General features: G+C 36.2%; 1 pseudogene; it reads right to left on the reverse strand.

The window, feature by feature from the left end:
* Nucleotides 1-593: 593 nt before the first annotated feature.
* LOC126704774 (putative UPF0481 protein At3g02645) lies at nucleotides 594-2148 on the reverse strand (annotated as a pseudogene).
* Between the last annotated feature and the right edge of the window lie 11336 nt (nucleotides 2149-13484).

Here is a 13484-nt window from a genome sequence, read left to right on the forward strand (position 1 = left end):
GGTAGAAATAGATTAGAGTTATGTAATGGGATTTGGGGTTCGAAAAAACTATTTTTATGTTAATGTTGCACTATTCATGCAAAGTGTACATTATAGTTATAAGAATTGTACGCTTTGTCTCGAACGGGCAAATATTAGCCACATTTTTGCCTAAATTTACTCTTTACATGGTACCATTCATGTAAACTAATCAATACCTTGGGGGTTATTGTTATTCCTAAAGAACCATTACCAGTCCGGCTTGATGTATCTAATTTGTGCGAGGAAATTTGATATGTCTGAAGAGACCTAGATCTTCTGAGAAGACTCTTGCAAACCAAGATCATCAGAAAACAATAGAAACTTGATCATAATACAACATATAACAATTAAAAAAGAAGACCATAGAAACTTAGATAAGAATAGAACAAGAAGAAAGACGCTTGCAAGCCATGATCACATGATTACAATGTACCATAGCTAGAAGATCTTATTTTCTAACAACTTTCAAACCAAGAACATTACAAGACAGCAGAAGCTTTATTACAATGTTACAGTACAGAGATAAGAATTAAACATGAAGAAAGACATTTGCAAGCCATGATCACATTGTCTTAATTGCTCTTGTTGAATAAACGAGAGCACCCATTGCCACAGCAAAACGTCTGGAGAGCCATTAGGGACAAAAGCAAGATTATAGCAAAAAGTGTGCGAACATTCCATAAAGTGAATACACACTTCATGATGAATTTGTGAGCCTTAACCTTTCGTAAATCATTATAGTAGTTGTTAACATCTGCAATGGCCTTGTCTAAATCATGTGCATTTGCTTCTCGAATCGGCTTGGTGGTTGTCCCACTAAAGATTTTCACAACCTCCTCTTCCTTCATGGACTCAGTTTGAAGAATCCCCTGATCCCTCAGTACCTTCACACCCTTTTCAGTCTCTATAATTGCGTTCATCAATTCAAAATACCGCTAAAATAAGGGACTCGGACTCAGACTTGGACATTGCTTCATATGCCACCAGGTTTCTAATTACAACCTCCGAGTTAACATCTAACATAAGGAGAGGGAGCTTAAACGAGGTTTTGTCACGTTCAAATTCAATGGCTGTGATGTGGTCTGTGATGAATTTCACTCCAACATCACAAAGGCTTGACGCTGTAGGAATTAGGATTTCCTTTTCAACATGAACTATATTTTTAATAGAGTTGGGATCAAGTTTTGGCGATGGTAGCTCAAGTAAACCTTTTACTAGCTCTATTGGTTTTTTAATATCTTTTGGTATATCTAGAGACAATAATATACCTGCTGCTTCTTTCACAAATTTTGTATTCAAAAAGTTTTTCCCTACTGGTTTCCTTTCTTCTTCTTCATCTTCTTCTTCCTCCGTTGCCATCTCTTCAGGCGGCTCTTTGAGCATAATCAAGTGGTACAAAAGGTCCAACAAATGAGCATGCTTTAAAGCTATGGAAGCAGGATAATTCTCTAGCAAATTGAATGGAGAGAGTGCTTTGCAATAACCCCACAACATATGAGGAAGATATTTCTCAATGATAGGTGACTTCTTTTTCTTCTTGGATGCAACATGGCTTGAGTTTGGCTCCGAGCATTCGATGAACAAGATATTTTTCAACACAACAATTGGAATCTGGTTCTCAAGCATCATTGTATCTCTGAGTATCCCATCTTTGGCCAATCTCATTCCAGCGGTGTCAACTAAGTCACGCAAAATATTTGAAGAGGTTAAGAGTATCTTTGCCAATGCCATAGTAACATAGCAACTCAAATAAGAACAAAGCATCAATAGCCATTGCATATGCTATTTCAAAGTCATTAGCTTTCAAGTACATTTGGTAACAAGCACGCACAGATGGAACTAGCTGCTTTAGTTCATAAATGAGTTCTCCGAACTCAATTCTTTCAAACCCCTTATGGATTTTTCTTGCTACACCAACCTTGTACATCTGCATTGATTCAAGCTCGAATCTGTTATGACGCAATAGTCCTAATCCTACTACTTGTGGACAATAAGCTTCTGGCTTGGAAACCTTTAGAGAGTCTGGCACTTTGAACTTTGAAGACGCAAATAGGAATGTCAATATCGTTGCTGTGGAAGATGTTATTGATAGCAATGACCCTTTGATCTTAGGGTTGATTAAAGTTTAAAGCCATGTTGGGTTAGCTACTATGTTCAGGTTAGTTCCAATTTATACAGGACGAAATTCATCATCTGTGACAGTTTCTCTTATATATTGTAATGTAGGGGTGGCAATGTATGACACACACAACTTGCGAACATGACATCATTTTTGTGTGGGTTAGTGTTTAGTTTAAATGGGTTCGTGTAAAAAATAAGATGACACACTTTACTGGGATTAAAAAACTGGTCAATTTCATATTGATGTTTAACTCGCAATCAATCCGAAATGACCTAATTAATATAAATAAATGTGGTTTTTATCTTACATAAATTTGAATTCTAAATATAATGGAGTAATTAAAAGAATTTTATTGGTTATATTGATAAATTATTAATTAAAACTCTAAAGTCCCTAACCCTTTTACTTGAAACAACGGGGGAAAAAAAATCTATTTTTGCTTTATTTGTCTTAGAATATTATCTACTAATGGGTTGAAATGGGTTGTGTCATATCGACCCGCTTAATAAACGGTTTGTGTTAAGATTGAGAGATTTTGATACGATTATTAAATGAGTTGGGTTAGGGTTGAGTTTTGTATTTAAATACCTTTACCTCGACATGACATGAACAAGGGGGAAAAAAAAAACAAAGAATGAAATAAATGTGATACAAGAGTAAATGAACAATATGCATTACTTTTTTCATTATTTTTTTTATAATTTGTTAAGATAACAAATTATGATTGGAATAATATCATTTTCAAGCTAGACCTAGGTTTAGGTAACTTAGGCCATAAGCCTTGGACCCCTACTAGAGAGAAGCCCCCTAATGTGGGGGCCAATAAGTGATATATATATATATATATATATAAATATGAGTTGTACAATTTTCCCCTTTTTAAGAAAGCATAAAAAATTGATTGATGCTAGAAATACTACAAATTTTATTGCGTAGGTCTTACAAATTGTTGTGCCACCAATCATAAGAAGTTATTAAAATATTCATTTATTATCTTGTTGAAGTGCTACAAACTAACATTCTTATCCACATCATTTAGTAAGGTTTTTTTTTTTTTTTTTTTTTTTAAAAATTTTTTTTAAATAAAATTTGTAGAAGCTCTAGCATTTCTCCCCCAAAAATTTTAAACTAATAAAAATCAACAAATCACCATTAAGTAAATGAAAAATATTAAAGACACTAAAAATTTCACTACAAAATATTTACAAATTGATGTGGCAATAATAGACTGATACCACTTAAACAATATAATAAATTAATGTTTGAATTAATTTTTTCTGATTGGTGACACTTCAATTTGTAAGGCCTGTTTGATAAATTTTTTCAATATCCCTAGTATTGCTAAAGTGAATTGGTCATATAAAAAAGTAAGAATAATTGATTTTAAAAAAAAATTATAGTTCAAAATATTAACTAAATTGATGGTTAATAAACTAAATTTTATTTAAGTAATATTTAAATATACGTTTGACCCATTTAAAGTTTTATCCTAAGGCCTCAAATTGTTTTGATCTAGTCTGGATCATTTTCAAGTGATTTTACTATTAATACTACTTTTTAAAATATTAATCTTAGCACTTCAACTAAAAATTGATCGATTACGATAAAAAAAAAAAAAAAAACTTAACCTTAACCACCAATGCCTATAAGTACTGGGATCCTAAATTAAATTTGAATGAAATTTTGTAATTAATCACACAAATTGTTGGTTAAACTTTGGAATCTTTATTATTGTGGTCAGGTGGTCAATGAGAGGTAGGCTTTGTCTTAATATCAACAATTGTTTGTTGATGTGAGGTAGGCTTTAGACTTTCTCTTGTTTGTTTTCCATTTAACTACGTGCATTAATCAAGGGATACGTATGTGCTGATGGATTAGATATTTAAAACTTTGAATTAAAAATCAGTATTTCATTTTATGTGAATTTGATGTTTTTATCATCTACGAGCCAGATTCTCATAAGTGAATGAATGTGGGCACAAGGGACAAGGGGTTTACTTTAAAACATGAAATTGCATCTAAATAGGCTCAATCGAAACTCACACAGGCACTACCAAATGCATCTTTCAACTTAATTAATGACCATTACAATTAAAACGCTTATGATTATATGTATGTTTTTGAGAGAATATCAATCTATAATGTCCGCTCGTGATGATAACTCTTTATCATTAAACCAAGACACTAATCGGTTTTTGGTGTAGGAAGTGATTAAATCCCAGATTTTTTATTCAACCGTCAAAAATTTTACCAGTTTAGCTAACTGAATTATCCAATATTGAGACAAGGACAATAGATCATATTTTTTTTTCCTAAGATAAAATTTGTTATGACAAGAAATCTCTAGAGTCTAGAGTGATGGGTTCCTTGTAAAGTCTTTTGTGGTCCAATAATGAACTTGAGATCAAATCCCATTTACACCAAAAGAAATTTATTGGCTTATAGAGAACAATTATTATAAAACGAATGCTATAAATTCAAATTATATTTTATCTTTTTAAAAAAAAAAAACAAAACAAAAAACCACAGATTATCTTATTCTGACAAGAATTTAATTTCCCACTATCCCATCTTTGGCCAATCTCGTTCTTGCAGAATCAACTAACGCAAAATATTTTGAGAGGTTAGAGTCCCTTTGTCACGGCTAAAGTTATATAACAATAGAAACAAAAACAAAGTATCAATAGCAATTGCACATGCAATTAAAAATGTCAATGATGCAATGGTCCTAAGCCAATTACTTCTGGAAAGTATTCAGCAAAAAAAAAAAAAAAAAATTACTTCTGGAAAGTAGGCTTCTGGCATGGAAGCCCATAATTTTCGGGCACACGGAACACACAAATAAGAAAATCAAAATCTTCGCTTTTGAAGATGTCAATGACCCATTGATTTTCCTTCCAAAAAAAAAAAAGACCCATTGATTTTTGTGTGGAATCTGAGTTTGAACTTGAGGCTATGTTGCTGTTGGGTTGTTTACAATGTTCAAGTTAGTTCCAATTTAAACAGTTGTAGAGAGTGTTGTGCATTTGCTACAACTTTTTCCTTTAGTTTTTAGTTTTAAACTTTTATGTATAGTTTTTAAAAATTTCATATTTTCTCACATTTTTAAAATACAAGTATACTTTAACACACTTTTTATAAAAGTAATCAGCAAAAAATTAAATAAATTGATGCCAAAGGCACACACAGCAACATTTCTCTACTCACTGTATTGGCTATGTGATGCACGATAATTAGAACAAAATGAAACAATAGAAAAATAAAGGGATATGACTTAGAAATCAACACTTAGGCCTGACTTAAAATTAGCACCAAGAAGAAAACCACTAAGAGTCAGCACTTAGGGTGAAACTAGAGTTAGCACCAGACCAAAGAGAGACCAAAATGCCTTTTTTATTTTTTTATAAAAAATCAAAATATCAACTATCTCCAAAAGGAGTATGTTAGGACATATGTGTTTCACTTGTAAGAACATATGTTATAATTTTATGTAATTGGCTTATCCTTTAACAAAACGCACTTTACTTGTATTTGGGTAGATTTAAGATGTTTTAAATACTTCAAGAAACCTTGTTTCAAGATCAAATATTGAAGTTTTCAAGTCTGTTCAAGAAAACAAGTTCAGAGTGCAAAATCATTAAAGCTCGACAGCTGGTCGACAGCTGCATCTATCAAGCTTAAGGAAGCTGTTCTTCATTTAGTGTGCTCAACACCTGCTTGACACCTGCTATCTATCGAGGTTTAAGATTTTCAGAATTTCAATATGAATTTCTTGGGATCCGTGAATATGTCTTTGGCCCTTCTTTTCTCCTAAACCTAGACATATAAAAGGATCAGTTTAAAGGTCGTCAAAGTGTTCACAAGTTGCACAAGTTTTGAGCAAAATCTGTTCGAGCAAATTGTGACTGGAGACGAAGTTCTTGCCCTAGTTCATCTCTTTCTCTTGAAGAAGTTGCTGTGTATGTGCACCGCAGGGTTTTGTGACCAAGCATCTTCATGATCTTCATCGTTTGGATGAACTGAAGAACTTTGCAACCAACAACCTTCTTAGTTGGTGATTGAAGTCGCGTACTGGGATTCGCGCAATTGGTTAGTCACGTACTGGGAGTCGTGCATTTGAAAGGGAAACTATCACTATAGAACAAGTCCAATTGAGTATTGAGGTAAAGGTTCAACTATAAGTTGGTAAGGTACTTAGATTCCTTTACTTGTAACCGCTTGTTGTGATAATAGTGGAGTTTCGGGAATGGTGACATCAAAATCACTCGGTAGGGTTTTTGCCGTTAGGTTTTTCCCATTCGTAAACAAATTACCGTGTCTTTTATTTTCCGCTGCATATTTAGTTTATTGGTGATTTATTTGTGCTACCACGCGTTTGCATGTTAAATTGATTAATTAATAACTTGACTAATTAATTAATTAATCTCTATCACAAGGGGTCATTCAGTTTGTGGCCTATCAAGTGGTACTAGAGCGGACACACTCTGATTAGGGTTTAATCTTTGCTGTGTTGATCCATTGACCCTTATTTGTCATGGATAGAGGACAATTATTAATCATATCTTCTTTATTTTATGGCACTAACTATGCATATTGGAAAGTACACATGTGAGCTTTCTTGCAGTCTTTAGATGAGAAAGTGTGGCAAGCTGTGGAGATAGGCTGGACTAAGCCTACTGAAGTGCCAGCCAACTGGGATGATGCCAAGATTAAGGTGGCAAACTTCAAAACAGAGCTTTGAATGCATTGTTCAGTGCTATCACCAATGAGGAGTTCAAGAAGATATCCTCCATTGAAACTGCCAAGGAGGTTTGGACCATTCTCCAGACAACCTATGAGGGTACTAAGGCTGTCAAAAACTCAAAGCTTCAGAGGCTCACTATAAGCTTTGAAGAGATAAAGATGGAGGAGGATGAGTCTTTCGATGAGTTCTATGCCAAGTTGAAGGACATAGTGAACTCAACCTTCAATCTTGGGGAAACCATTCCTGAACCCAAGATTGTGAGGAAAGTGCTCAGATCTCTGCCTAAGAGATTTCATGCCAAGATTACGGCAATAGAGGAATCAAAGGATATTGACAAGATTCCTCTAACTGAGCTGGTTGGAAACTTGCAGACATATGAGCTAGGGTTGACAAGAATAGACAAGTCGAGTAAAAGCAAAAGTATGGCACTAAAGGCCAAGAGTAGTGAAACAATTGAATCTTTTGATGATGAAGATTCCAAGATGAAGTCCTATATCACCAAGCAGTTCAAGAAGTTTATGAAGAACGCTAATGGAAAGGGTTTCGAAAAGGACCGCAAGCAATCCAGTTTTTCTCAGTTTAAAGGCCAAGACAAAGGGAAGAAGGATGCTAAGGAAGGTGGTCAGTACACTGTTCCCTTAGGACCTAAGTGCTTTGGGTGTCAAGGTTTCGGTCACATGAAGCATGAGTGTCCGACATACCTCAAGAGCATTGAGAAGAGCAAGACACTTGCTGTTAACTTGAGCGACACTGAGCCTGAGAATGATTCCGACAATGAGGATGACGGAATCTTAAATGCCTTCACGGCCACGATCAATCCTACTGATGGGATTGTTGAAGATATGGTTGAAGAAGAAGAACTGGTGGAATCTAAGTTTAAGAAGATGGATGATGAAGATGACATCCATACAGCCTATGAGAAGCTGTATAAGCTTTCTGAGAAGCATGAGAAATTATATAGGTTAACCACCAAGAAGCTCAGTGATGTGGAACTTGACCGTAAGAAGCTTTCCATAAAGTTTGATGAGGCTAATCAGACTATTGGAGTGCGGAGATTCGAGAACAATTTCTTGGCTGAGAAGACCAAGAAGCTTGAAGCGGAGCTGTTTCAAGTCAGAGCTCAATTGGAGAGGACTTCAAGCACAAAGCTGGATGAGATGCTAAGCATTCAGAAATCTGCTTCAGATCGAACAGGTTTAGGGTATGGTCTTTCTTCCTCTAATACTACTTCTTCTAGTACTACTGTTTTTGTTCCTCCTGCTAATAATGTTAAAACTGTGAACAATGAGACTAAAACTGAATTAGCCAGTGAGAACTTAGACAAGGGTAAATCTATTTTAGGAGCACCCCTTAAGCTTGAGAAGAAAGATGTTAAAAACCCTAGGGTTAAGAATGCTAACTCTCAAAAGCCTAAACAAAAGAAGCAGCTCTATCATCATTGCGATGCTGCCAGTCATACTCGACCAAATTGCTACAAATGGCTTGCCACTCAACAGAACAACGACATGATAGCATCTGGGAACCAGAATCAGCTTCAATCCTCTCTTGCTCCCCTTGGAAATCTTCTCAAAACCCTCATGTTCCTTTCGAACTTGAATGGTTTTAATTCTTTCCCTTCACCGCCGGTTTAAGAGTTTGCTAGACAGAAAGGTTTTTCCAAGGTGTGGAAGGAAAATGGCTCCAAGTGATTCTATCACTTTTCTCTCTCTTCTTGTTTTTGTGTGTGCATTACTTATGTGTTTTGCTTTCATGTTTTGAGTCAGTCTAATTTTATGCTTTGTTTGTTTAACATGTTTTTGTTTGGTTATTTTTCAGTTTTTACTTTGTTTTTGTTTTTCTTTATAAAAATAAAAAAAAAATTTTGAAAAATCAGAAAAATACAAAAACAGTGTGTGTTTTGTACGTTGGTACTTGTGTACCTTGGATGGCCATTGAAACAAAGTCTTCTAAACTTTATATCATTTGTAGCTTAGATGAGCATCTCTATGCACAACTAAGTAAGTGAGCTTTGTGGCTTGTGTTTGTGATGAGTACGATTAAGTTGTCTCTTAAAACTTAACACTCATATCACTTTTTTTGACGGGAAGGATTAAAAAATCCTGAGAGAAAGGCATAAATAACCATCTCACCACTGTTGCCCGCCAATCATAATAAGACACCTGTATGCTTCGGCATAGCAAAAGTGCAGTGTCAATGACATTTGTGTGCTTAGGCATAGCAAAATTTGAATGTCAAATATCATTGGGTATTTCTTTTCTCTCTTTAATAAGCCCATGCATGATATGCTTAAAAGAAAAATATGCAAAGAAAATTCAAAAGCAAAAGGATAAAATATACTTTAAATATGATTGCAAGCGTGTATTCTAGGAGATGTGGAAGTTATATGATGTACCTCAAAAGTGATAGTCCCCATCAAACAGTTATGATTGTGTGTGAGTAAAAGCGATTTTCTCATATCTCAAATCGTCATAACATACATACACTTATGCAATCTTGCGATGTTTTTCACACATAACACGCAATATTCTTTGCTACTCTTGATACATGTGCAGGTACAATGTAATTTGACCATCACAAGGTTTTACATGTATTAATGTATGCTCACTAAACTGTCTAGACTCGTTTTTGAAATATAAAATTGGTTAGACTTGTTTAGTGTGTGTGTGTGTGTGTTTGTGGAGATCCATGTGCTTAAATTTTCATTTGAGAGATGATTTTAAGAGCTTAATATGTTGATTGGATCGTTGGCTAAGTTGCATGATGGATTGCATTCATGTTTATGTTTTTCACATCTCGAAAAACTGCTTTTAAAAGCTGGCTTGACACCTCCTCGATACCTCCTCGATAGTTGGCTATCTATCGAGCTTCCTTAAGCTTTTTCTTATCGCAATCTCGCCTGCACCTCGATACCTGGTGGATCTATCGAGATTGGGTCTGTATGCTCGATAGCTTCTCGATACCTGGTGGATCGATCGAGCTTGTGTTCTAAAAACTGCTGTGTTGATCCTCGACACCTTAGCTGTCGATGTGTATTTTCTCGACACTTCCTCGACAGATACCTCGATACCTGTCGATACCTGAATCTGTCGAGAATTACTGGCTTTCCTATATAAAGCCCATGCGCGATCTGGTCTTCATTTCCATCAATCTCTCTCTCGATACTTCTCTGTTTCTCTCCCAAAAACACTCCAATCTCTCTCCTATCTTGGTTCTCAAGGATTTTCCAAGGTTTTTCAAGTTTTTCTTCACCTGGTAAGCTTCTAATCCTTTCTCATTCATGCATTTCATGTTCTTGAAACCTAGGATTTGGGGTTTTTGGAAATTTTTGGGGGTTTTCAAAATTGATGAGATTTCATTGAAATTTTGGGTTGGGTTTTCACTTACATATGTTTAAAACCTCATACATTGCATCACATTAGCATTATAATGGTCTTGCCATGCATTTAGATGTGTGCTATATGATTGTGTGCTGGTAGGTTTGGATTGGGATGAGCCCATGATGCAATTACTTTTGCATGTCACATGTTCATGCATTTCCCATGCTTACGTACTTCTTTTCAATATATTTGATATATTTGAACATGTTTGGGACTTTTCTGATTGTCTTTCTTTCTCTCCCTCTTTGTTGTTTACGTTAGTCGTGTTTATGGCACCTAAGCGTAAATCCACTCCAGCCTGGAACCCTCTTCGTTTCGGTGCTTCTTCTTCGTCTGATCCTACCTTATCTCATATCTGGTTCTATGATGATGATGCCTTTAAGGCATTTTCGGAGAACTTTTCTAGATGAGGCATTCATTCGAAGCGCCAAGTCATCTTGTCTGATTTTGCAGACACTGACCTTCCCTCTGTCATTCACAGTAAGGGATGGGAGTCACTGTGTGACGCCCCGGTCACCTGTCCTCTCGTGCTTATCCAGGATTTTTACTCCAATATGCACGGGATTGATCAGTCAGTACCTCTTTTCTTCACTCGCGTTCGAGGTATACGCATTCCTATCACACCGCAGTTAGTTGTGGATGTGCTTCGGGTTTCTAGGATAGAGTTTCTTGACTATCCTAGTTGTGAACGTCTGAGGACTGTGTCTAGGGATAAGCTCATGTCCACTTTTTGTGAGCGCCTTACTTCTTGGGGTGAGCGTCTTTTTACACTACGTCGACCTTTTGCTAAAGGTTCTAGATTCATGAACTTGGTGATGACTTTTGTTTTACATCCCCTCTCTCACTATAACTCCATCACAGGGCCTCGTGCTCGATTTTTGTTGTCTCTTCTTGAGCATCTTACCATAGACTTCCCTTTTCATTTCATTTTGTCTATTATAGATGTTTATCTAAATTTAGCGACCCATGATAAACTCATCTTTTTTTCGGCTATCACGAGGATTCTATGCCATTTTTCTGTTCCTTTTCCCTCATCTGACCATTTTACTGTCATGTGTGCCATAGATTATGCTACCGTTAAACGTAGCGAGGCCCAGCTTCGGTCGCAACAATTAGATTCAGCAGCTCCTTCCTCTCGTTCCGCTCCATCCCGTTCGGCTCCATCCATATCGGCTCCTCCTTCCTTTTCGAGCAATGTGTCTCTAGGAGATATTATGGTGCAGCTGTAGCGCATGGATGCTCGCCTCGATACACTCTCTACGGAGCTGTATCAGGTGAACGTTCGTGTCGGTCGTATTGCACGACGACAGGCGTCTATGGGTGGCTTTGCTCCTGAGGCTACTCCTTCACCGCCTTCTCCTGTGGCTTCTGCTTCTGAGGATGATGATGATGGTGATGACGATGATGCTTCAGATGATGATGATGGAGATGCTAGCTCTGTCGATGAGATATCTACTTGACACTCTTACCCTTTGTCATTCGTGACAAAAAGGGAGAGTAGTTTTGGTATGAGAGTAGTCTATCTTAGGGGAAGAGTTAGTATAGGATTATTTTGTTAGGGGGAGTGTTGATACATTTTTTGAGGGATGTAGTGAGGATAGTATGTATCTTTTCTTTTATTTCTTTTTAGATACATTACTCTTGTACATGAGGTCTTGTGACCATTTCTAGACATACATTGTACTTATTTCCTTATTTATATTAATGTATGTTTTTCTTTCACCTACCCCTTCATGTGTTGTTTCTTTTCTCTCTTTATACACATGTTTCTTATACTTGTATGCAATCTATTATTTCTGTTTCACACAAAAATGCCTTGATGAGTTTTATTTAAAGTGGTTCAGAAATACAGGTTGTCAAAGTCTACTTACTAAAAACTCTCTTTTTGCAAAGTTTTTCAAGAGTTTGTGTTAGGATAAATTTTATTGTATTCAACAAGTGAATATGAGTTGAGTGATTTATGAGTTCTCTCATATGTTCATTTGTTTGTTGTGATTTTGTCACGGATTGCCAAAGGGGGAGATTGTTAGGACATATGTGTTTCACTTGTAAGAACATATGTCATGATTTTATGTAATTGGCTTATCCTTTGACAAAACGCACTTTACTTGTATTTGGGTAGATTTAGGATGTTTTAAATACTTCAAGAAATCTTGTTTCAAGATCAAATATTGAAGCTTTCAAGTCTATTCAAGAAAACAAGTTCAGAGTGCAAAATCATTAAAGCTCGACAGCTGGTTGACAGCTGCATCTATCGAGCTTAAGGAAGTTGTTCTTCATTCGGTGTGCTCAATACTTGCTCGACAGCTGCTATCTGTCGAGGTTTAAGATTTTTAGAATTTCAATCTGAATTTCTTGGGATCCGTGAATATGTCATTGGGTCTTCTTTTCTCCCAAACCTAGACATATAAAAGGATCAGTTTAAGGGCCGTCAAAGTGTTCACAAGTTGCACAAACTTTGAGGAAACTCTGTTCAAGCAAATTGTGACCGGAGACGAAGTTCTTGCCCTAGTTCATCTCTTTCTCTTGAAGAAGTTGCTGTGTATGTGCACCGAAGGGTTTTGTGACCAAGCATCTTCGTGATCTTCATCGTTTGGATGAACTGAAGAACTTTGCAACCAACAACCTTCTTAGTTGGTGATTGAAGTCGCGTACTGGGATCCGCGCAATTGGTTAGTCACATACTGGGAATCGTGCATCTGAAAGGGGAACTGTCACTACAGAACAAGTCCAATTGGGTATTGGGGTAAGGGTTCAACTGTAGGTTGGTAAGATACTTGGATTCTTTTACTTGGTTTCGACCTCTTCAACTTCACCAAGTTGCAAATCTTATAGCACTAAGGAGGGTTGATTAATAACACATTCAACTTTCTCATCATGTGCACCCTCTAACATAATACTCGCTTGAGAAATTATCTCTTCACCTTATTGCTCTTCAATACTCTCTTGATGTTTTTCCACTACTAAGATCTCATCATCAATGTTGTCTTCTATGGGGCAACATTAATTTCATTATGACTTATCATCCTTGTTTCCTAATTGAATCAATTTGAGTCTTCACTCTCTTCAATTTAGAAACCAAGTCTTGAACGCCTTTCTAGAGCCTTTTAAATAATTTGTTGTCTTGAGGAAAGGTAGATTGTTGCACGAGTACACTGAGGACATGAAAAGATTTTGTCAACTTTACTTGCTAAGTACAGTCCGGCCCACTAAAGATAGT

The sequence above is a fragment of the Quercus robur genome, chromosome 11 (genome assembly GCF_932294415.1).
Source record: "Quercus robur chromosome 11, dhQueRobu3.1, whole genome shotgun sequence".
Classification (NCBI taxonomy): domain Eukaryota; kingdom Viridiplantae; phylum Streptophyta; class Magnoliopsida; order Fagales; family Fagaceae; genus Quercus; species Quercus robur.